This window comes from Phodopus roborovskii, unplaced genomic scaffold (assembly GCF_943737965.1).
Source record: "Phodopus roborovskii unplaced genomic scaffold, PHOROB, whole genome shotgun sequence".
NCBI classification, from domain to species: domain Eukaryota; kingdom Metazoa; phylum Chordata; class Mammalia; order Rodentia; family Cricetidae; genus Phodopus; species Phodopus roborovskii.
In genome coordinates, this window is record NW_026126433.1 from 21,882,143 (window position 1) to 21,905,528 (window position 23,386).

The following is a 23,386-nucleotide window of genomic DNA, read 5'->3' on the forward strand; positions in this document are numbered from 1 at the left end:
TCTCAACACCCACACTGGCAATTCACACTGCTTGTTATTTCAGCTCCAGGAAATCTGATGCCTACTTCTGGTCTCTCAAGGCATTGAACTCCCATGAACACACACCCACACATAGATACATGCATATTAACATACTTAAAATAAAAAAAACTTTAAAATTCTTCCAAAAATAGAACACAAAGCAATAAAAAGACACAGAATACAGAAAAAGGAGAGCCCAGTAAAGGTAGCTATGTGAGCATCTCCTAAAGGATGTCGGTGAAGGGGAAAACTGAACTGATGGACTCACCTCTATTATCAAGTAGAGGTTAGAACAGTTGCTCAAGCAATGGTGAGTCCTTCTTGCCACCATACACAAAATCTTGTAAAATGTTTTTATAATGTGTATTTATCCCCCCCCTCTCTCTCTGTGTGTGTGTGTACGTGCATGTGTGCCAATGCATGCATTTGGAAGTCAAAGGATTAAGAAAGTCTGTCTCTCTTTCTTCATGTGGGATATACATATCCAACTAGGGTCTTTAGGTAAGGTTCAAGTGCATTTATCCACTGAGCTATCTCATTGGTCTGTGCCATCTTTTTAAATTGAGAGAGAGAGATGCATAATATACAGAGATAAGTGAAGAGAACAGAAGATGAGGGAAGGGGAGAGAGAAAGGGAGAGGTGGAGAGAGGACAGGAGAGGAGAGGAAGAGAGGAAGGGGAGGAGAGGACAGGAGAGCTACCAAAATATTAAAGGAAGGGAAGGGGAGGGAAGGGGGGAGCAGAGAAAGGGAGGGAAGGGAAAGGAAGGGAAGAAACACCCTGGAAAACATGGATCAAGAACATTTTTTAAAGTTACATATTTGACTTTGGAATCATAAAGTTATTCCTCTCTTTTCATTTCAGGCAGATTGACCTCTCAATTCTCCCCAACAGATTTCTGCTTCTACCTATAATGAAGAACATGTAGTAGTCTACTGAAAATTAGCAGCGGAATGCACCATATTACATCTGGAGATCTAATGTAAAATCCATACTCTGAGCCTCTCATAAGTCTCGATTTTTTTCATTTTTTAAAGATTTGTCAGACCATTTCTATGCGCACACCTACCAATTTCCTAAAGTTTCTAAGGAAGTAAGGTCAGACTATGCTTTAGAGAGTGTTCAGTTTTCTTCTGGACACTTCTTTAACAGTCACAATATTGTCACTTCCTTTGCAACTAGATTTATCTTTCCTATTGTTTTGCAAAACTATTATTTCTTTTTTAACCCACTGAGTACACTTAGTGCTATGCATTTGTACATGAATACGGGGTCACCTATTGGGACAGGTTGAACCTACCAGTGGTCACATAGACAAAGAACAATTATTTTCCTTCCCCTAGCACCCATCAACTGTCAATAGGTACTTGCCTATAGGGTCTCAGAAGCCTCACACATTTCCATGGTAGAATTTTTAAAAATCTGGGACAGAGATGTAATGGGGAATATGTGGCATACTAGACTTGAGAGTGAAGTGTGAATATGATCAAGGTGTATCATATGTATATATGAAATTTTAAAGAATAAAAACCCTTCATATTGTTTATGGGCATGTAGAAATAGCTTGTAGAAAAGAAGAAAAAAAACAAGGATAATGATTTAAAAACAGCACAGCACAGAGGAGCATCCAAGTGCTGGTTCATAACTTGTCTTTACCAGGTAGGACATTAACTGTATAAATAAATTGACTATACTACTTTTAACTTATAAACTCATACGAACATGGTGATCCCTTGCAAAGACAAATAGCTAAGATGGAAACAGTAAGAGAGAGAGTGATAGAAAGAGAGGCAGAGCAAGAAGAAGACAGAAAAGAGAACTGTAAGAGCATGAACACCATTATTAATGTTCATTTCATATATGTCAATTTCTATATATTTTATATAGAAATAGCATTTGGGGACAATCTAGTGGTTATTTTCCTTTGTCCATAAATCTCAGTATGCCATTGATCTAACATAAAATATTTCAGCTCAGTTACTGAAATTTATATCAGCTTGGCTAAACAAACAGTGAAAGCATCTGCTAACATTTCAGTGTAGAAATACCATGCAATTTGCCCTACAGGTTTATTTTTTAATGATATGAATATATGGATAAATTTTACTAAAAATTATGTACATGTGAATTTAAAATAATAACACATTTAATTTTACAACATGTTCAGTAGCATCATTTATGATTGTTATGAAAGAGGAAAAGTGAGAACTCTAGATAATGCCAAATCTATAACTCCATATGCTAGATGCCTATAGTTTTTACTTTTTATATAATTTATCTATACTCAAAGTAGTTAAGACCCATGTGATAATAATTTTTGTCTAGACATTCACATATTTATACTAAATATTCATAAAATATTAACGACTGAAGTAGATTACTATTTTTCTGTTTTATAATTGCATGCCTGTTTGCATTTTTAGTAGTTAATTATAAAGACAAATAAAATTATGGGATAATCTTATGACCATCAGTTTAATAGCAACTAAGCAAATATATGCTCCATAATACACAAAAATTTAGCTATATTCTAATTAATGCCAAAATAAACTTCAAAAAGAATATATATATTTGCAGAGTCTTGTGTCTAGAAAAAGTGATTAAAAAACACTTGACAAGTGTGAAAAATTGGAAAGCATTTTTTTCTAATCTAAACAGCCATACAACCATTTTCTATTTTTGTACATAAGGAGCTTATATACTGCCACTCTGCCAGAACAATAAAACAGCTAAGAGAACTGAAAGGAATAAAAAAAACAAAAAAACTATCTAGATCTACAAGAGGAGTAAGGACACAGGGGTCTCAGCTCTCAGGTGGAAAGAGAGTTAGATGGAAGGGATTCATGGCTTACCTAAACAGACTCAGGGAGCCCTGTCCACCGCAGAAATCAGTGCTGAGACAGAAAGCCTGAACTGTAATAGACATATCTCCGAAGGCTCACAATTGTCATGATAGAGGGTTAAAAACTCTAGGGATATTTGCCTTGAAAGCACATATACCAAAATTATAATTACCCAGAAAGATTAGCATGGATCCTCTCCAAGAGAGACACATAACTTTCTGAAGGGCTTCTTATTTTAAAAACAAGCAATCAAAAACCTCTAAGAGAACCAAGCATTGAAAGTAGGTAAACTTTAGCAAACTTGGTAAATTCTAGGAACTCAATGAGTTTCGTACAGTTCAAATCTGATAAAACCCTTCTTATGTTTACACCAAGATGTGCTTACAAGGGACTGTCAGGACATACATGAGGACACAGTACCCTTAGCAAGACCCACTCTGGAAAGAAACCCTAACCAGAATCTGACTGTTGTATACTTATGAGAGCCCAATCAACAAGGGAGAGGGAAAACCCAAATCTTGCTACACATTTATTCTACATGACAAAAAAAAAAAGAACTACTCAGCTCATCTCCCTTTAGTCATCAGTGAAATTCTTCATAGCACTACAGAGACAAAAACAGGCAGGCTGGTACCTAACTCATTATATGAGTCTATTAACTATACTAATGGAAAAACCAGCTGAAGAAATTAAACACCCCCTCACACACACATACCAAAAACAAATGCACAAAATTACACACTGATATCAGAAATAAGAGTTACAAACCATCAACAAATTCTTAGTAATTTGAGTGAAAGCATATCCAAAGAGAACTCTGGTGAGCTGTTTTGTGATTTTGAAGTTTATACTAATGGGCAAAAAAAAAAAATCTATAATCACTAATGCAGCACTAAAAGAGAAAAAAGAGCTAGAAGACTGATGCTATCTAATTTCTTGACTTACTACAAAGCTATAGTAACCAAAACTGTTATTATAGATCCAAGCAGATCCAAGCACAATGCTCAGAAATATCCCATGTAAGCATAGTATTATTTACAAAGCCAAGAAAATACTGAGACAATGATGGTAATTTTTAAAAAAGGTTATCAACATCCAATTAAGATAGACACAGATCCTACATCTTCTACACCTTCCAGAAAAACGAAAAATTTTGAACTTTTAAAAGAAAGCCTATTATATTGACTATAGGCATAAGATTTTAGGTATTTTGCCAAAGACATAGGACATAAAAGAAATAATTGATGAAATATGTCACTAAAATAAGAAATTTTTGCTGTTTGTAAGACTAGGTCAAAAGAATGAGAAAACTAGCCGAAAACTGGGAGTTAATATCTGTAAGAGACATCTGATAAAGCACTATTGCACAATGTGAAACCTGTATGATTCTGGGTTCTTCTCTCTCTTCCTCTCTCTCTCTCTCTCTCTCTCTCTCTCTCTCTCTCTCGGTATTTTGCATATTTCTCAAGTTTGACACTGGGCTGTTCTAGAACATGGCATTACTCGTAATTGACTAAAATTGGAATCACTCATCCAAACTATAGGAATATAATGCACAAAAAAGAAATGAAATACCAAGTGAAATAAAAATACATTTAAATGCATATAAGAGGGGAAAAACAAGTAAAAAGTGTATATACTACATAATTTCAATTACATTATGTTCTAGGAAATGCAAAACTATGAAGACACTAAAAAAACAAGTTTATGGTGTAGATTAGGACTAATGGGATAGGGCATCCTAACCTGATTATTAGGACAGTGAAAATATTCTACATGATACAGGAATGGTGGGTACATCTCATTGGCAGTTCCCAGCACCAAGAGGAAATGCTGAGGTAAACTACAGAGTATGGGTGATAACAGTATGTCAGGAACATTCACCGACTGTAGTAAATGTGTGCTGAGTGAGCAGTTAATAGTGAAGACAGCAATATTCCAGGCAGACTTCCTGGAGAATCTCTATACCTGCCTCTCAAAATTTCTGTTGACTAAGCTTGTTCTGAAACATGGACATATCAACCCTTTCCATCTACCCTATCCTTTTCTCCTAGCCCTGGTAACCACTATTATATGATCAACTTTCAGTAGACCAGTAATATTTTTACTTGTGAATGAGATAATGAGTATAATGCTGGAAATTTGGGAAAAGCTGGATGTTCTATGACAAACCAGGGTGAGTATCACTAACACTCACACATTGTAAGCCTCAAATTACCTAAGAAAAGGGGTTTTTACATGTACTCATGATAAAGGCTATTTGGAATAAAGGATTGATAATCATGCAGATTTGAACATTATCCAGTGTAAGCATTAAAATATCAAACAGTACCTAGTTAAATGTACAAATACAAAACAGTAATTAAATAAAAATTAAGTATCAGTCAAAATAAAAACATTTAACAGTAAAACATTTTTAAAACTCATTTAAACCTAGCCTCTCCTGCCATAATTGTATTTTGCTAATGTGTACTTCATAACGCTTTATAACTTTATAGCCATGGAAGTGCTTTCAACTCTTCCACACAATAGAATCAAAGATGCAGTACAATTGAAAGTTTATTTACTTAAATAAGGTATATATGATACATAAATAAGCTCCCACCCTTTCAAGCTGTCCCATACAGTATCTACTCAGGCATACATGTTACACTGGATACCCATTTTGATTACTTATAGTTTTGGTTGTGAGACTAGCCTTTAATGGTTGAGCCATTTCTCCAGGCCTCCATTTTGATTACTTAGACACTCTATTTTCCTTTTGCCAGCTATTGAATGATAACTTCTTTCTTCTCAACCTTAGTTCTGTTTGCTTTCTGCAGCCATTTGCTTTCCATCTATGTTATTTTCCCACTGTGTCTGCTTTGAATTCCTAACTACAGCTGGTTCAAAATCTCTACAGGGATTTCAGTTGAGTCATTTGGGATTTATACTACCATACATTTCTCAGCAAGCACAGAGCAACTAGATCTCTTGAAAGCCTTTCTAATCCTTGTTTTTAGTTCACTAACATTTCTACAAATTGGCAGGCCCTGTGTTAGGGGCAGGCACATGGAGCACATTAGCTCTAGGCCTATGTTTGTATAATAAAATACCTCTTTTCATTCTTTTGATTTTTTTTTCAGTGAAAACACAATATCTAGAAAGAAAAAGTAAGTTGAGTACAGGAAGTTGCTCTGGGCTTTCATGTACAACTACCCTAACTTCCTTAAAGCACTGCTCTATAGCATCATAAAATTTGATCTATCCAGGATAAAACAGAATATAAAAGGGGGTCATGAACTCAGTTCCACAAAGGCTTTATTTTTGAAAAATAGAGAACCATTTTAACCCAATCTCTTTTTCATGGATATCTAGTAAATTTGAACCAGGCTTCTGGTTCAGGGATGAATGTATAAATTCATAGCAATCAGTAAAACATGGTCTAAAATAAATTATTAGAGCAATTTAATAATCAGAATCACTGAGCTTCATTCCTAATAATGTAATGGTACTAACAGATCTGAATTCGGGATGTTATATTTGATGAACTATGTAGATGAACTCAGAATGAGACAAGTTAAAGAATGTGGTCATCAAACTACTTACCTTTTATGCTTTCTGATAATTTAGAAATTACTATTTTTTCCATTAGATTCATCTATACAAATATATGAATTACTTCAATTACAAAAAAAGGACACATTTCATTGTGAAAAGGTAGTTCCAAAAGAAAGAAATAAAAAAGAAGAAAATACTCCAGGCATATAACAGATGTTGTGTTACAGATTTGGAAAGTAACACTTCAAAGAATCAAAGATTTTCATATTTAATGCATATTTTACTAGAGGCTTTGAAAATGGCTTATTTTAGCAGATAAACATTCTCACGTTCTACCCATCAACAAGCTTTTTTTAAAATTCTGTAGCAATGTGGCCAAGTAGTACAGTCCATGGTGTCCAACTATCTGGCTTTAGCTATTAGTCTGAGCAACAGACAATAAATATATCTGTTTACATATATACATATACACACCACATGTGTATATACATTTATTCTATGTACCTCACACATACTGAAAATCATATGCTATCAGCTAATTGCAGTGCAATGCAATGTCCTTCTGCTCCACTCTTTCATATCTCCAAGTCCTTCTTCCAACATTGAGAAGCAGGCTTCCACCATCTTTAATATATTTGTTTATATACATTGTCCTCTTCTGTATGGACAAAGTGCAAACCTTACCAGGTAGACATGCTGCTCAGCATCTTCCCTCTTAGTCTCCACCTTACCCAGACTGCAATGGCTCCCTACACAAACATCTTCTCTGATTCAACATATGCATTCTTAATACCTTCTTTCTTTTCTTCTTCCTTGACAACTTGATGTAATGTGTATGTTTTTTAACCAAATGCATATAAATAGGTCTGTATCAAATTTATAAAATTAATAGATTTCCTTCTTCTGAGATGTTTTAATGTTTATCTGTGGAAATAATAATGGTTATGGTTTGAATGTAAAATGATCCACACACATTTGTGTTTTTTAACACTTGGTTTCCAACTGATGGTCCTTTTAGAGGAGATTATTGAACCTTTTAGGCAGAAAGCATGACTGACAGTTACACCACTAGAGGTGGGCTTTTGGGCTTATAGCTTGGTCACATTTCAGCATGAGAGTTCTATGCTCTGATCTTCCAGAAAGTGGCCAGCAATTGCAAGCTACCAAGACCATGGAGCAAGCCATTTCTGCCAGTGTGCCATACCCAGTATGAGAGCTACTATCTTCTAAGTTACGAGCCTAAATAAATCCTTCTTCCATTATGTTGCTTCTGTCAGATAATGAAACAGTAATGTTAAAGTAATTAATAATATTATAGTATCATTAATGATTATTCTTCAAATACTAAAGACAAAACATAAATGTTATAACTATGTAATTATTGTCCCCAGCCAGCTCTTTATTAATACTATCTCCTTTTAATTACCAATACTACTGACTCATTTCTCTAAAATTAGAATGATGATACTTATGAGTCAAGAAAATTACAAAAACTAAAATCATATGTAAGTAAAATATACTTTGAAAAAATAATTTAATTTTTATTTTATAACAGATTCCATATCTTGCTTTTTTGGTCATTTCATATTCATTTTCTTCTCTATTTTTCACTCTAGTTCCCCTTCTTACATTTCACAATTTCACATCCTGGAAGATGTATGTTGCTTTAATAATTTTGACATATACACATATATATGCATATATGTATATATATAATAATTTTGACATATATATATATATATGTGTGTGTGTGTGTGTGTGTTAGATTGAATAACAATCCATCTCAGTTACTACATAGTGGCATATATAAAAGATTAGCTGAAAGCATCATCTACTTTTTTATCCATGGCAATTTATGAAAAATTTCCAGATCTAAGTCCCTTATTAAATTTAATTCTGAACAGGAAGTTATGTATACATGGTCTTTATATGGAGGCACAGCTGGGTGGAACATAAAAAGTTAAATAGTTAAATGTTGCTTGTCAATTTGACAAGATCCAGAATCAGTGAAGAAACCAGCCTCTGAGTGTGTCTGTGAGGGACATTCTAGATTTGGTTAATTAACTTGGGAAGACCCACCACAAATGTAGGGAACACCATTGCATGGGCTAAGTGTTGGATGGCACAAAAAGGAGCACACAAGCTGAAATGTGTGCATGTATACTAGGTGCATCCTCAGCAGATGCAATACGACCAGCTGCATCTGCTATGGCTTCCATGGTGGACTGAACACTCAAATGTTGAACTCAAATAAATGCTAATTTTCTCCAGTCTGCTCCATCAGAGGTTTTGTCACACCAGCACAACTGCTTCTGTATTGGGATACAGATCAATTACTGACTTTATGAAGCAAAATCAAATTTTGGCTTTTGTGTGTTGTAGGTATATGGTTCTTAATAAATCACCTCCTCTCCTTGAGATTCCAGTTGCTGTCTTGTGAGACAGAGAGATGAATTGTCCTCCAAAGATTTTATTAGTAAATCACTATATGGAGGGCTTGACAGACACAAGCCAAGTTGGGCAGCTTCGCTGCCTTGGTCCTTGGTCGTTTCTTCTAATTTGCAGCTCTAGTCCTTTAAATATTTTAATACTTAACATTTAAGAGATAGAGTTCCATTTTCAGAGAACTTACAACTAACTTGCAGGAGTTTATTCTCTATTATCAAAAATGTGCTTTGGAAAGTCAATGTTTTAGAATTAGAAATGGAATAATTTGCAAAAATGTACAATAAAAATAAGTGTGCTCCCAGGTGGATTACTTTTACTTTTTGAGAGTGTTAATGTCAATGACTGAAGGAGAATACATTTATATCTTTAATGCACACATACCAGATTCTTGGAATTAAGGGTATTTTCACTGACCTTTATTTATTAAAAATCTACCCTTAGAAAACTTACAGTCAGTCTTTATTGAATTACAATTATGGTATTAATAATTAACAGAAGTGTAACTTTGTATAACTTATTTAATTGCCCTGTCTCATTTTCTTTCAAAATATAGAAAAAAAAATAGTCACCTATAGGGTTTATGAAGATTATGTTAAGTTTAAATTTACAAGGTGTATCAAATTCTGTATGACACAGATTCACATAGAATATACTTTTTAGCAAAGCACTTTATTTGTCTTAGTCTATTGGTTATGTTAACAAGCCATAAATATATAAATATCAAAACTATGTCTACCTAAACAATATATACCTAAACTATAGATAGCTTGGTCCTATGATAAGATCAACTATTTGTCCTAGATATAGGAAAATAAATAATTTGCCTATCACTACTTGAGGCTTTGTCAAGTAGCTTCTGTGGCTCAGAGGACAATGAAGCACGTTCAGAGCCATATTATTACATACTACAGAGAATAAATCCAAAATAACAAATCTATAGATCAAAGAAGTATAATAACCCAAGTTTCCTATGTGGCCAGTGGGCATCCCATTTTGTCTGATTCTGCTTCTTTTCAATTGCTCACCTTGGCCTTTGGCCAGGGCTTTACAATAAACACTTTAGAAGTAAACATAATATTTACTGGCCTTCATCAAGAACAATGATTACAGTTTGACAATCTAAGATGGAATATCTATTCTGAGTGCAAAACATTTTTACTATGAGATGTGAGTGTTTTCAAAGACAAACACAGAATAAAATTTTAAGACCATACACTAGTTTTAGTCATACTATTGCTATATAACTGTTTATGTTTCAAAGGAAGCATGACCAAAAAGTATTATTTAAAAAAAAAATAAGTCAAAGCCAGTTGTGTTTCCTATGTGGCTATTCCTGACTCATCAGGTACAGTGTTTATCAAATTGTCTCATAGACACTAAAGTGACATTTGTAGACATTGCAATATATGTACGAAAGGGACCTGCTAGCAGCTGAGACAACACGAATTTCCCATAGAAAATTGGTATATGTGTCACCCAAGAAGAAGCAAACATTCTGCCTAAAATGATGTTGACTAATGAGATATGGCTGTCTTCCCACATACACCATACATTTACACCGGAAAAAAATAACTAATGTCCAGAGACATTTTAAATTCTATGACAATATACTTTAAAATAAAATGGGCCAATTTCTAAATCTCAGTAAAAAGAGTCAAAATGTCAGCCATTTTGCAATCAATCCCAGCTTGTTTTGAAAACTGTTTGTTCCAGGAAGTAGAGCAGAATACAGAATAGAGTGCAAATAGAAAGGTCTCAATTAAGTATATTTATGCAATGTCTGCCTTTGAGCTAATTACATATCACTAGAAGGCTTAGCAGTGGGAAAACACCCCACATGTTTTTGTAAAATTTCCTCTGAACAGAGAGGAAATAAATGGAGAGTATAAAGAATATTCTTCTATATCAGAAATAGCTAAAAGGTGGTTTATTAGTTATCTACTTTTATATAATTAAACCAAAGTTAGATATTTTAAGTGAACTCTACATTTGATGTGTATATATTATGGGGGGGAAAATCACTCTGTCAGAAATTAGAAAAAGCAAGCACTCTTTCTGAGCACGGTTGAACATCTAGCAAGTTCAGCACTTATTAGGTGAGGAGAAAGATTCGGGTACAAGATTAAACTTGTCTATGATGTAAGTTCAAGACTAGCCAGAGTTTTAAGAGAACTTGTCTCAAAGGAAATGACAAAGCTACAAAGAAAGGAGTGGGTATCTGCCCACCTTTAATCCCAACACTTGGGAGGCAGAAGCAAGGACATGTCTGTGAGTTTTAGGCTACCCTAGTCTATATAGCTAGTTCCAGATCAGCAATACCTATGTAACGATACCCCATCTTTTCTTTGTAATTTGAAACAAGCTGGTTTTACATATCAAACCCAGTTCCCCCACCCTCCTGTCCTCCACTGTTCCCCCCACCAACCCCATCCCATCCCCTTACTGCTCCCCAGGGAGGGTAAGGCTTTGCATGAGGAGTCTTCAAAGACTGTCATATCATTTGGAGCAGGGCCCAGGTCCTCCCCCATGTGTCTAGGCTGAGGGACTATCCCTGTACTTTACTTTAAATAAAAAAAAAAGAAAGAAAAGAAAAGAAAGAAAGAAAAGAAAAGAAACAAAGAAAGGAGCACCTAGTAAATAGGTGGAATTTGTTAGCATTTTTTTCTCTCTGTAATGACGCTATTTTACTTAACCTGACACACCCTTCAAGGTTTATCCATGTTACCACAATGTACAGAACTGCCTTTATGTTATGTATGAATATTCCATAAATATGTCACATTTCCTTTATCCATTCATGGGTTTGATGAAATTTGTTCACATTTCAGTTTTCCTGTATGTGACTAATTTTGCAGCAAATGTGAAAATGAAGGTATCTTGTTGAGATCCCAATTTAAATACTTTGAGATAAGTATCCAGAAGGAGAATTATTGGATCATATGTAGATCATATACATAGATATAGATAAAATGTTAATATGGTAGGGAATAATTACACCATTTTCCAAACATTGCCAACAATATTGCCAATATTCCAAGATACCAATAATATACCAAGAATGAGTAAGAAACTTTCTCATTATTACAAATAGTTGGATAATAACCATTCCAACCACTAGACATACTATGTCACTGACTTTTAAGCCTACAGTCACTATTAGTTGATAGTACTGATTATCTTTTCAAACACCTGTTAGCCATTTCTATGCTTGTTTTGAAGAAATGTCCATTTAATCAATTTGATCATTGTTAAATAAAGTTATTACTGTTGAATTGTAAAAGCTTGTTGTATATTTTGGATATTAACTTCTTACCATATGTATAATGAGCAAATATGTCCAATCATTTCCCATTCCCCAAATTGAAGCGTTCAAGCGTCCCAATTCTGGGGGACCTGGTAGTTCTTCAGACCTTCAGGGGTACCTCATACACATGGTGTGTAGACATATACACATGAAAAAAACACAAAAAAATGAAATAAAATGTGTTTTAAAAGAAAAGGAGGAAGAATAGGAAACAGAAGAGAAGGAGGACTATCTTCCAGGTCTTAAGGTCTTAAGAATTAAAAAAAAAAAAGGACAACAACAAAAAAAAACACAAAAAAAAAAAAAAAAAACTCACTTCTATCGCTTGAAAGAACACTTTGCTTCTGTAATCAAAACCTAAAAGCATGTTTATCTTGCTTAATTTTTGCATAGTTTTATTTTACACAGCAATCTAATTGTCTGCTTCCTTTGTTTCAGCACAAATGAAAAGAAAGAATAGAGATTACCCATTTGAGGAATAGTCATTTTATATCATATTTTAACTCACAGTAACAATAATGGATTCTTGTTACTGCATTGATAGATGGTCAAATTTTTGAGTCAGAGAAGCAGTTCAAAAATAGTTTTTTTTTTTTAACAATTATTTCTCTAAATCTCCATTACGATCATTTACTTTTTCTTCCCCTGCCCCATCTCTTAGAAAGAAATGAGTCTTTTGCCCAAAAATAATATCCTTTTCTATCATAATAAAAGGCATTAGCATTTTGGAAGCACAGACATGATTTAATGTGGATAACATTAAACATTCACTACTGTGTAAACAGCCATATTCCCTAATGCCATAGATTGGAAGTTCACAAGGATGAGCTTTCTCAGAATACCAACAATGTGAGCAGAGCAGTATGACACTGGCAAAGCTCTCACAGTGGTGCAGCTTTAAACACTGTGAGTACTTTAAGATTAAAAATGTAGTTTTAGTTTAGTGTGAGGCCAATGTTAATAACTACTCCTATTCAAGGGAAGCCTCCAGAGTTCTATAATTGAAAGTTGCCCAATTGTGCGTGGATGAACCTCACTTTCAAGAAGCATGATTCATCTTAGTCAAGATTGCACTTCAATAACAAAGTTCCAGTAAAAGCAGCAAGGGCCTTCAATTTATGTATTATCAACTCAGATGCCCTGAATGTGTTTCTGCTTTTGTAAATAATGGTACATGTAAATAGCATCCTGGCAGATTCTGATTACAAAATCAGACAGGCAGAAAAATCATTTATGGCTAAAAGAATAGCAAATGTTACAATTCTCCATCTTCGCAAAACAATCATCATTTTACCTAAAGCTAAGTTATCCATTGTGGTAGCATACATTTTTAACAAGGTAAAGTTTTGATTCTTTTGATTGATTTTTTTTTTAGGCAAAAAACATTTCTTAGCTATCTTCATTTATGTTCTGCTTTCTGGTTACTGAGATCTTGTCTCTAAAAACTAATTATACTGAAAATGTAAGTTCACTTAAAAATGAAAAATGCAATTTTCATAATTGCATATACTATATGAGTGATATTCAAACCCCCAGCCATGATCCATGGGTGTTTGTATTACATTTTTTTTTCTTTTTGGCTTTCTGATAGATAACCCAGAGGGCAGAGAATAATAAATACAAGATCTTATCCATAGTATCTCACAGTGGGATTTAGCTTTATATCTGTTTCTATATTGTCTACTTAACAAAATATAAATCTAGACCCAAAAATCATCTAGGCATAATTCAAAAATCTCCATCAAACAGAAAATAATGTATGTTTGTGTTCTTGGCATCATTTAATGTCTCTCGTTCAATTATTTAAGATTATCCCAAAGCTATGTTTCTGTAACACAAAGATTGATTATTTTGTACAGCCAGAGTTTGCAATTATTGTTTTTAGCTCTGAGTGGAAAAGTTCCACTCAAAATAGTAACTGTTGTCCTACATTGTCATATTGATGTTCTTAAGTAAAAAAAGAAGAAAAGATATCCTAACTAATGTTGGATATTTACATGCAACATACAGGATGCTGTGTTGGCATGATCGTTCTCAAGGCCATCTGTCCTCATTGATTTGCCCATCTGCATTTTGATATGCCAAGATGAACTAGAGACAAAAGCCAGAAAGGTCTGAATGAGGGAGCTAGCCCCCAGGAAAAACAAACAATCAAACTTGGGTTTTCTTCTTATAAAATGACTTTTACAAAGAGAAGATACATAAACTATTGGGTTTATGTTAAAGCATCTTGTAAAATTAAAAATTGTGTGAAAATGGTCAAAATTTGATTGGTTTCATATCATATAACTATGCTTTCAAGTATTATGTGGTAGTATATGACAATTTCTGCAACATTTTACTCATTAGAAATTGAGACAAAGGAGAACTTAGGTTTATTTATAGTGTGATGGCTAATCTCAGTTGTTAACTTGGTGAGCTCTAGAGTTATTGGAAGAAGAGGCCACTGAGAATGCCTTGATTAGGGTATGTTGAATAAATCAATTGAAGTGGGAAGCCCCATCTACTATAGGTTGCATCTTTCCTAGTAACAGTATTCTTAACTGTGTGGAAAGAAGAAAAATGAACTAAACATGAATATTCATTGCTCTCTGCCTCTTCACTGAACATGTAGTGTGACCAGCCACTGCAGACTCCTGCTACCTTTCTTCTCAAACTAACAAACTGAGCAATAGTGGAGAGGCTACCTTAAATACCCTTCCCTGATAATGAAATTTATAACTATCTTGTATGCCATCCTACAGCCCTCATCTTCTAGTAGATGGAAACAGAAGCAGACACCCACAGCCAAACACTGAGCTAAACTCCTGGAATCCAATTGCAGAGAGTGATGAATATGAGCAAAGGGGTCAAAACCAGGCTACAGAAACCTACAGAGACAGCTAATCTGAACAAGGGGGGAGCTCATGGACCCAAGACTGATACCTGGAACACCAGCATAGGACTGACCCAAACCCCGAACGTGTGTCTCAGATAGAAGGCCTGGGCAGTCTATAGTACCTCTGACAGTAGAACCAGGATGTATCCCTGGTCCATGAAGGGACTTCAGGAGCACATTCCCTATGGAGGGATGCTCCCTTAACCTAGAGACAGGAAGGAGGGCTTAGGCCCTACTCCAAATGACTTGACAGATATTGATGATCTCTCTTGGAAGACCTCAACTGAAGAATGGGATGGCAGGGTGGGTGGGTGGGGGTGTTCTGGGAGATGTTAGGGAGAGGGAACTGGGATTGATATGTAAAATAAGAAAAAAAATTAGAAGTAATAAAAAATTACTGCAGCCATAAGGAATATTATTGATAGAGATAAGTAGTATGTTCTTAATGACATGGACATAGCAGCAATGGTCTAGATAATTTTATGGAAAATTCTCTTCACTGTAATATACGTGATGGCCAAACAACCATGCACAAAATCAGAACTGTCACCAGCACAACCCCATATTAACTATGCAAATATCCTTTAGGACCCAAGGTTATTACATTTAGGAGAGCCTGAGTCCTGTTTCTTTTATCAAAATTCAAAATTACACCAACAATGTAAATAGCCATGCTTATTCTCCTAAAACATCAGTGACTTGCTCATGTTCTTTTTCAGACTCCCCAAATTTCTGAGTTTTAGGTACTCAAAAATTCTTAGTGTGCACTTGAAAATAAATCAGTGAAACTGACTTTTTGTTTCCCACAAAACAGTAAAAATTCATAAGCTTATACTATATGTTTCAGGTTATCATCATAATCAAGTAAATCTTGCTTTTCAACATATATCATACATGTCTACTAAAAATGTCCAAATGGCTGACCTTTCTGGCTTCAATTTGAGATCTTCTTAGCATGTATATTATTGAAGATGACTCCAATTTTAAGGGAAAATTTAAATCTATTCTATGAATTTAAAGTGTATGATGGAAGGCTAGTGATGTGGCTCCTTGATAGAGCATTTCCTTGGCATGCACATTCTATCTCTGGTTATATAAATAAATAGATAAATAAACCACACAAGGGCACTTTCTTCTTGTGCAATGAAAAAAAAATGAAATTGAAGCAGTCATCAGAAGTCTCCCCCCTCCCCCACAAAAAAAATCCCATGGCCAGATGGTTCCAGTACAGAATTCTACCATAAATTCACAGAACAACTAATACCAATATTCGTGAAAGTGTTCCATACAATAGAAGCAGAAGGGTCATTGCCAAACTCTTTTTATGAGGCTACAATTAACCTGGTACTCAAGCCACACAAAGACACAACTAAGAAAGATAACTTCAGACCAATATCCCTCATGAACATTGATGCAAAATTACTCAATAAAATACTGACAAATCAAATCCAAGAACACGTTAGAGAAATCATCTACCAAGACTAAGTACACTTCATCCCAGCGATACAGGGATGGTTCAACATAAGAAAATCTATCAATATTAATGCACAATATAAATACACTGAAAAAGAAAAACCATATGATCATCTCACTAGATGCTGAAAAAGCCTTGAACAAAATCCAACACCCATTCATGATAAAGGTATTGGAGAGATCAGGGATAACAGGAACATACCTAAATATAATAAAAGCAATATACAGCAAACCAAAGTCAACATCAAATTAAATGGAGAGAACTAAATGTTATTCCTCTAAAGCCAGGAACAAAAAAATATCGTGATTTAAAAAGGATCAGGAGAAACAAATAGGCCAAATAGATATTTATTCAGGGAGAATTAACTTACAACATAGACAGATGAACATCAGCAGCTTCCAGGCCCTCCAGATGCTCCTGTCCCCCTGCTGCAATCAAGAGAGCACTCCTGGGCTCCTCCTCAGACCTAGTTCCCCCAGGTAACTTCAGCCCCTGTCTCCTCCCCCTCAATGGGCATGGCCAGTGTCACAGATGCAGACAAAGTGAATATCTCACTAAAAGACAAGGCTTCCCACTCTCCATATCTCTTCAATGTTGTACTTGAAGTACTAGATAGAGCAATAAAACAACAAAAGGAGATCAAGGGAATACAAATTGGAAAAGAAGAAGTCAAACTTTCACTATTTGTAGATGATATGATAGTTTACATAAGTTACCCAAAAAACTCTACCAGTGAACTCCTACAGCTGATAAACAACTTCAGCAAAATGGCAGGATATAAGATTAATTTAAAAAAAAACTCATAAATAAATAAATAAATAAATCTTCATACAGATGATAACAGGACTGAGAAAGATATCAGAGAAATATCACCCTTTACAATAGCCACAAACAACATAAAATATCTTGGAGTAACACCAAACAAGTGAAAGACCTATATAATAAGAACTACATTAGTCTTTAAAGACAGAAATGAAAGAAGATATGAGAAAATGGGCAGGTCTCCCATGCTCTTGGATAGGTAGGATAAACATAGTAAAAATGGCAATCTTGCCAAAAGCAATCTACAGATTCAATGAAATCCCCATCAAAATCCCAGCACAATTCTTCACAGACCTTGAAAAAAAAATCCTCAACTTTATATGGAAAAACAAAAGACCCAGGATAGGCGATAAAACCCTGTATAACAAAGAAACTTCTGGAGGCATCACCATCCCTGACTTCAAACTATTATAGTGCTATTGTACTGAAAACAGCTTGATATTGTCACAAAAATAAACAGGTAGACCAATGGAATTGAATTGAAAACCCTGATATTAACGCATACACCTATGAACACTTGATTTTTGACAAAGAAGCTAAATGTATACAATGGAAAAAAGAAAGTATCTTCACCAAATGGTCCTGGGATAAGTGGATACTGGTGTGTAGAAGACTGAAGATAGATCCATAACTACCACCATGCACAAAACTTATGTCCAAAGGCATCAAAGACCTCAACATAAACCAAGCCACACTGAATGTCTTAGAAGAGAAAGTTCAAGGCACCCCTGAATAAATTGATACAGGAGACTGCTTCCTGAACATAATACCAGTAACACAGACACTGAGATTGACAATAAATGGGACCTCCTGAAACTAAAAAACTACTGTAAGGCAAAGGACACAGTCAACAAGACAAAACGGCAACTCACAGAATGGAAAAAGATATTCACCAACCCTACATCTGACAGAGGGCTGATTTCAAAAGTATACAAAGAATTCAAGAAGCTAGTTGCCAAAACACCAAATTTCTAATTAAAAAGTGGGGTACAGAGTTAAATAGAGAATTCTCAATGGAGGAATCTAAAATGGCTGAAAGACAAACTTAAGAAAGTGCTCAACAGCCCTAGCCATCAGAGAAATGCAAATAAAAACAACTCTGAGATACCATCTTATTTCTGTCAGAATGGCTACATGCTGGAGAGGATGTGGAGAAAGGAGCTCACTCTTCCACTGCTGGTAGGTGTGCAAACTTGTACAGACACTTTGGAAATCAGTATGGCGATTCCTCAGGAAAAATGGGAATTAGCATACCTCAAGATCCAGCAATTCCACTCCCTAGTGTAAAAATGGACTTTGGGAGCCCATCCCACATAGAGAGATACTTTCTCAGCCTTGACACATGGGGGAGGGTCTAGGCCTTGTCCCAAATGATATGACAGACTTTAAAGACTCCCCATGGAAGGCCCCACCCTCCCTGGGGAGCAGAAAGGGGATAGGCTGTGGTTTTGTGGGGGTTATGGGGGAGGATGGGAAAGTGATGGAAGTGGGATTGATAAGCAAAACAACCTTGTTTCAAATTTAAATGAAAATGGAAACAAATAAAAATTAGCTTTATTACTGTTAACACTGACTAGAAACTTGTGTAGTGAAAAGGATAACCACATTTTAATTACAGTCAAAAGTGAAAGTCTTAAAAAATTAAAGTCTAAAAATGGAACCAATTTAGAATGTAGGTGTCTCATATCCAAATAGAGTCATAATAAGTTTGGAGTAATATTGCGGTTAAATAAGGATCAGGATAAACAAATAGGCCGAATAGATGTTTATTCAGGGAGAAATAACTTACAACCTAGACAGATGAACACCAGCAGGCTCCACAGGATGCTCTCCTCTCTGCGACCCACCAGAGAGCTATCCCCACTCCTCCTCAGACCTCCTTCCACAGGTCACTTCTGCCCCTCGATCCACCCCCCAATGGGCGTGGTCAGTGCCACAGAAGGAGACAAAGTGAATATCCATCCAAAGTGGAATAATCCATCCTTAAAAGCTAGATGTTATGTAACCTGATATTAACATTCTCATTATGATAAATAATCAACAATGGCATAGCTTCAAATAATAAAATCCCCAAAGAATACTTCCTTTGGCACTAAAGTTAAAATGACTTGAAAATATAGTAACCTTGAGAAAACTACCTTAACAAAAGCTACATATGTTATTATTGGTAACATACTGAGAATAAAAATGCTTGTTTTTTTATTTTAATATATTTAATTAAAATATAATTATGTCACTCGCCCTTTCACTTTACTTCCTTCAGCCCTTCCCATGTCCCTTCCCTCCAACTTGTCCCACCCCAGCCCTCAACACCATTGCTGTAAGAGATGTAACATTATAGTTGTTATTATCATAACTTACTTAAGTTTATCATATATATATATATATATATATATATATGTAATATTCTAAAGCTGTTCCTGCTTGTGAGTATATGATTACAGAGCTAACTACTTGACTAGGATAATCAAATATGGAGCTCATCATTGAATGGAACTAACTGTCCCTCTTTCTGTAGTCATTTTTTGCCTATACTTGTTTCTTAAAGGTAGGACTGAATGAGATTTTTTACCCTCCACATTAGAATATGTGTATTATCATACTTTAGTTCTTGCTTAGTCAGCCATTCCTATGAGATAGTCTTGAAACAAAAATCCTGATCGTCTTATGACCTTTTCATGCCCTTTCACAGTATTCTCTGGGCCTTAGGTGCATGATTGCATTGTATTGTATCCACTTGGGCTGGCCTCTCCAAGAGTAATCATTCTCTACATCATGTAATTTCTGCATTTGTCATCATTTGCTGTAAAAAGAAGTTTCTGTGATGATGGGGGTACCTATACTTACTTGTAGGTATAAGTTTAACATTGTAGTTAGTAATTGGGCAGTAAATTACTGAGGCGATAACTTCAAAAGAAAGAGGTCTCCTAGAAACGGTAGTGGAACTCTTGGCTGGAGGACTATATTGAGCCATATTTCTCAGTTCTTCTATTCCTTTTCTCATATTGACAAAGTATTCCTGAAACCCCATGCTGACATTTCAAACAAAACCATACAAATGAGAAACCATCCCTTGAGACATGGTCACTGACCATGACCCCGACTCCAGGAGAGCAGTGCTTTCAAATCACTCACATAAGTACAAGTAGTATAAATGAAAACTTTCCCAACAATAAAAATTTCATATGGCTGTATATGTGTAACTGAGAGTAGGTTTTAATATTTGGTAAAGAAAGCCTTTTGATAGGTAAAAGTCAAAATAACTCAATATTTCAAAGATTCTTAAGAGCTAGGCAATAAATATTAAACAATAACCGACAACAAAGATTTATTAACCTGATCTTAGAAAATAGGCGGTTAGTTGTGGTTAGCCTTGAATGATTTTCTGATTTATTGTTAGCTTTGAATAAGTAGGTTACTGTACCTAACAATGATGATGTCATTTGTTCTATCTGGATTTGCTTCAATGAACACAATCTCTGAGAAGCTATTCTTTACCCTGGATAAAAAGCCTTGCTTGAAAGCTGCAAAATACAGTCAGATTCAAACTGCCTCTGTGTTTGTTTCTGCCTGTCACCGCCGAATACTTACCCGCCTAGTCTTCAAGAACTCTCATCCCAGGGACCCCCATACCCGGCTGGGGTGATCCTTGGCACTGTAGTCCACAGGAAGGAAGCTTTCATGTTATCTCCAGCTCAAAAGTATGTGGTGTCTTCAACAATAGGAGAATACCTTCAAAGCTTTTTGGCTTCCAAAGAGAACAGCAATGGCCTATAACATTTTGGGGAGCCTTGGGTTACCTTTACCAATAACTAAAACAGGGGTCTCTCACACCTGGTACTAGGGTTGTTGTTAGATAGTCTGTGGCTCTTGTGGGGAGTATTTGTCAGTGCAAGTGGTGCAAGTGACAGAACTTCATGCTTCACTTAAAAAGTGTGTACCATACACACACACACACAAACACACACACACACACACACACACACACACACATACATACATAAATACATACATACATACATACAAACATAGAGAGAGGGAAGGGAGAAAGGGAGGGAGAGATGAGTGAGATACACACTTCTATTTATTGTATATGATTATAGAAAATATAAAAATAATATGCTTTCTTTTTTTATTTTCTTTTTTTAAATTTATTTTATATAACAAAGTCCAATTAAATGAAAACAAACATTTATACACAATATTTGGGAATGTGGTCGTTGTTCTTTCCAAAATACTTCCTGCTCGTAAGGGGTGCTGTCATGAGGGATTCGAAGAAGATTCAGAAATCCTGGTTGTAGTCTGCAAGGCTGCTTTGTCCAGCTGTTTTGAATGTAGGGTCACCAAGTACTCTGTTTCAGGCGGTCTGGCGTGATCAAACCACATTAGTCTAGAAGGAATCCACTTCTTTTCATTTTCTGTGGAAACAAAATTAGAAATCCTTTTCCCCAGTAACTTATCCTTCAACTTAAATTTTGGAGTCAAAGCATTTTTTTTTAATTTATTATTTTACATGTCGATCCCAGTTCCCTCTCACTCCCTCCCTTCCTCCTTCCTTCCCTTACTCCCTCCCTTTTACTCTGCCCTCTCACATATGCACTCGAACCACCCTCCCCTCCCATCCCCCCACCCCAATTCCATTTGTAGGGGAATGCCATCCAGTTGGTGTCATGTAGATCTGACAGGTCATGTGAAGGGCTTCTCTCCTATCTCTAGATTAAGGCAGTTATCCCTCCATGGGGCATGTGTTCGCAAGGCCCTTTGTGCACCAGTGATACATCCTGGCTCCACTGTCTAAGGTCTCTTAGACTGCTCAGTCCTTCTGGCTAAGATCCATATTCAGGGGGGCCTGAGTCAGTCCCATGCTGGCTTCCCAGCTATCAGTCTAGTGGCCCTTAGCTCCTCCTTGTTCAGGTAAGCTGTCTGTATATGTTTCTGCCACATGGTCTTGTCCTCTCCATCTACATCTGGGTTCTAGTTCGACTCAGTGTTTATGTATGGGTGTTTGATCCTGTTTTCAACAGGCATTAGTTGAGGGCTCCATGGAGAAGTTAGTTGTTGATCTCACTCTCCGGGAAGGACATTTATGATAGCCTTTCCACAGAAGCTCAAATTGTTAGTTGGGAGCAGTCTTGTAGTTCTCTAGACCTTTCTTGTGTTCATTTTTATCTTCAAACCAATATTGGCTCCCTCTTTTATGTTCTCTCTCTGTCTCTCTCTCTCTCTCTCTCTCTCTCTCTCTCTCTCTCTTTCCTATCTTCTATTCCTAACCAGGCTCAATCTTCCTGGTCGCACATGTTTTCCTTTCCTACCACATATTTTCTCCCACTTCTCTCTCCATTCTCTGCCCCCCACTTCCCCTGAGCTCTGGGGGACTTGTCCCTTACCAGTTCTGTGAGGGACTTTTTGATTTCCTCTATTGAGAATTCTTTCTTCAGTTCTGTACCCCATTTTTTAATAGGGTTATTTGGTGTTTTGTTGACTAGTTTCTTGGGTTCTTTGTGTATTTTGGAGATCAGCCTTTTGTCGGATATAGGATTGGTGAAAATCTTTTCCCAGTCTGTAGTCTGCCGTTTGGTCTTGTCCACTGTGTCCTTTGCCTTACAGAAGCTTCTAAGTTTGAAGAGGTCCCATTTATTGATTGTTTCTCTCAGTGTCTGTGTCCCTGGAGTTATGTTCAAGAAGCAGTCTCCTATACCATTTTGTTCAAGGGTACCTCCTACTTTCTCTTCTAAGAGGGTCAATGTGGCTGGATTGATGTTGAGACCTTCGGTCCATTTGGACTTGAGTTTTGTGCATGGCGACAGACATGGGTCTATCTGCAGTCTTGAAATGGAGAACATAAAAACAGACACAGAGGAAATCCAGACAATTTTCAGGTCATACTTTGAAAATCTGTATTCCACAAACATTGAAAATTCAAAGGAAATGGACAAGTTTCTGGATAACTATCACTTACCAAAATTAAATCAAGAACAGACAAAGAACTTGAATAGATCTATAACCCGCAATGAAATAGAAGCAGTCATTGAAAGCCTTCCAACCAAAAAAAGTCC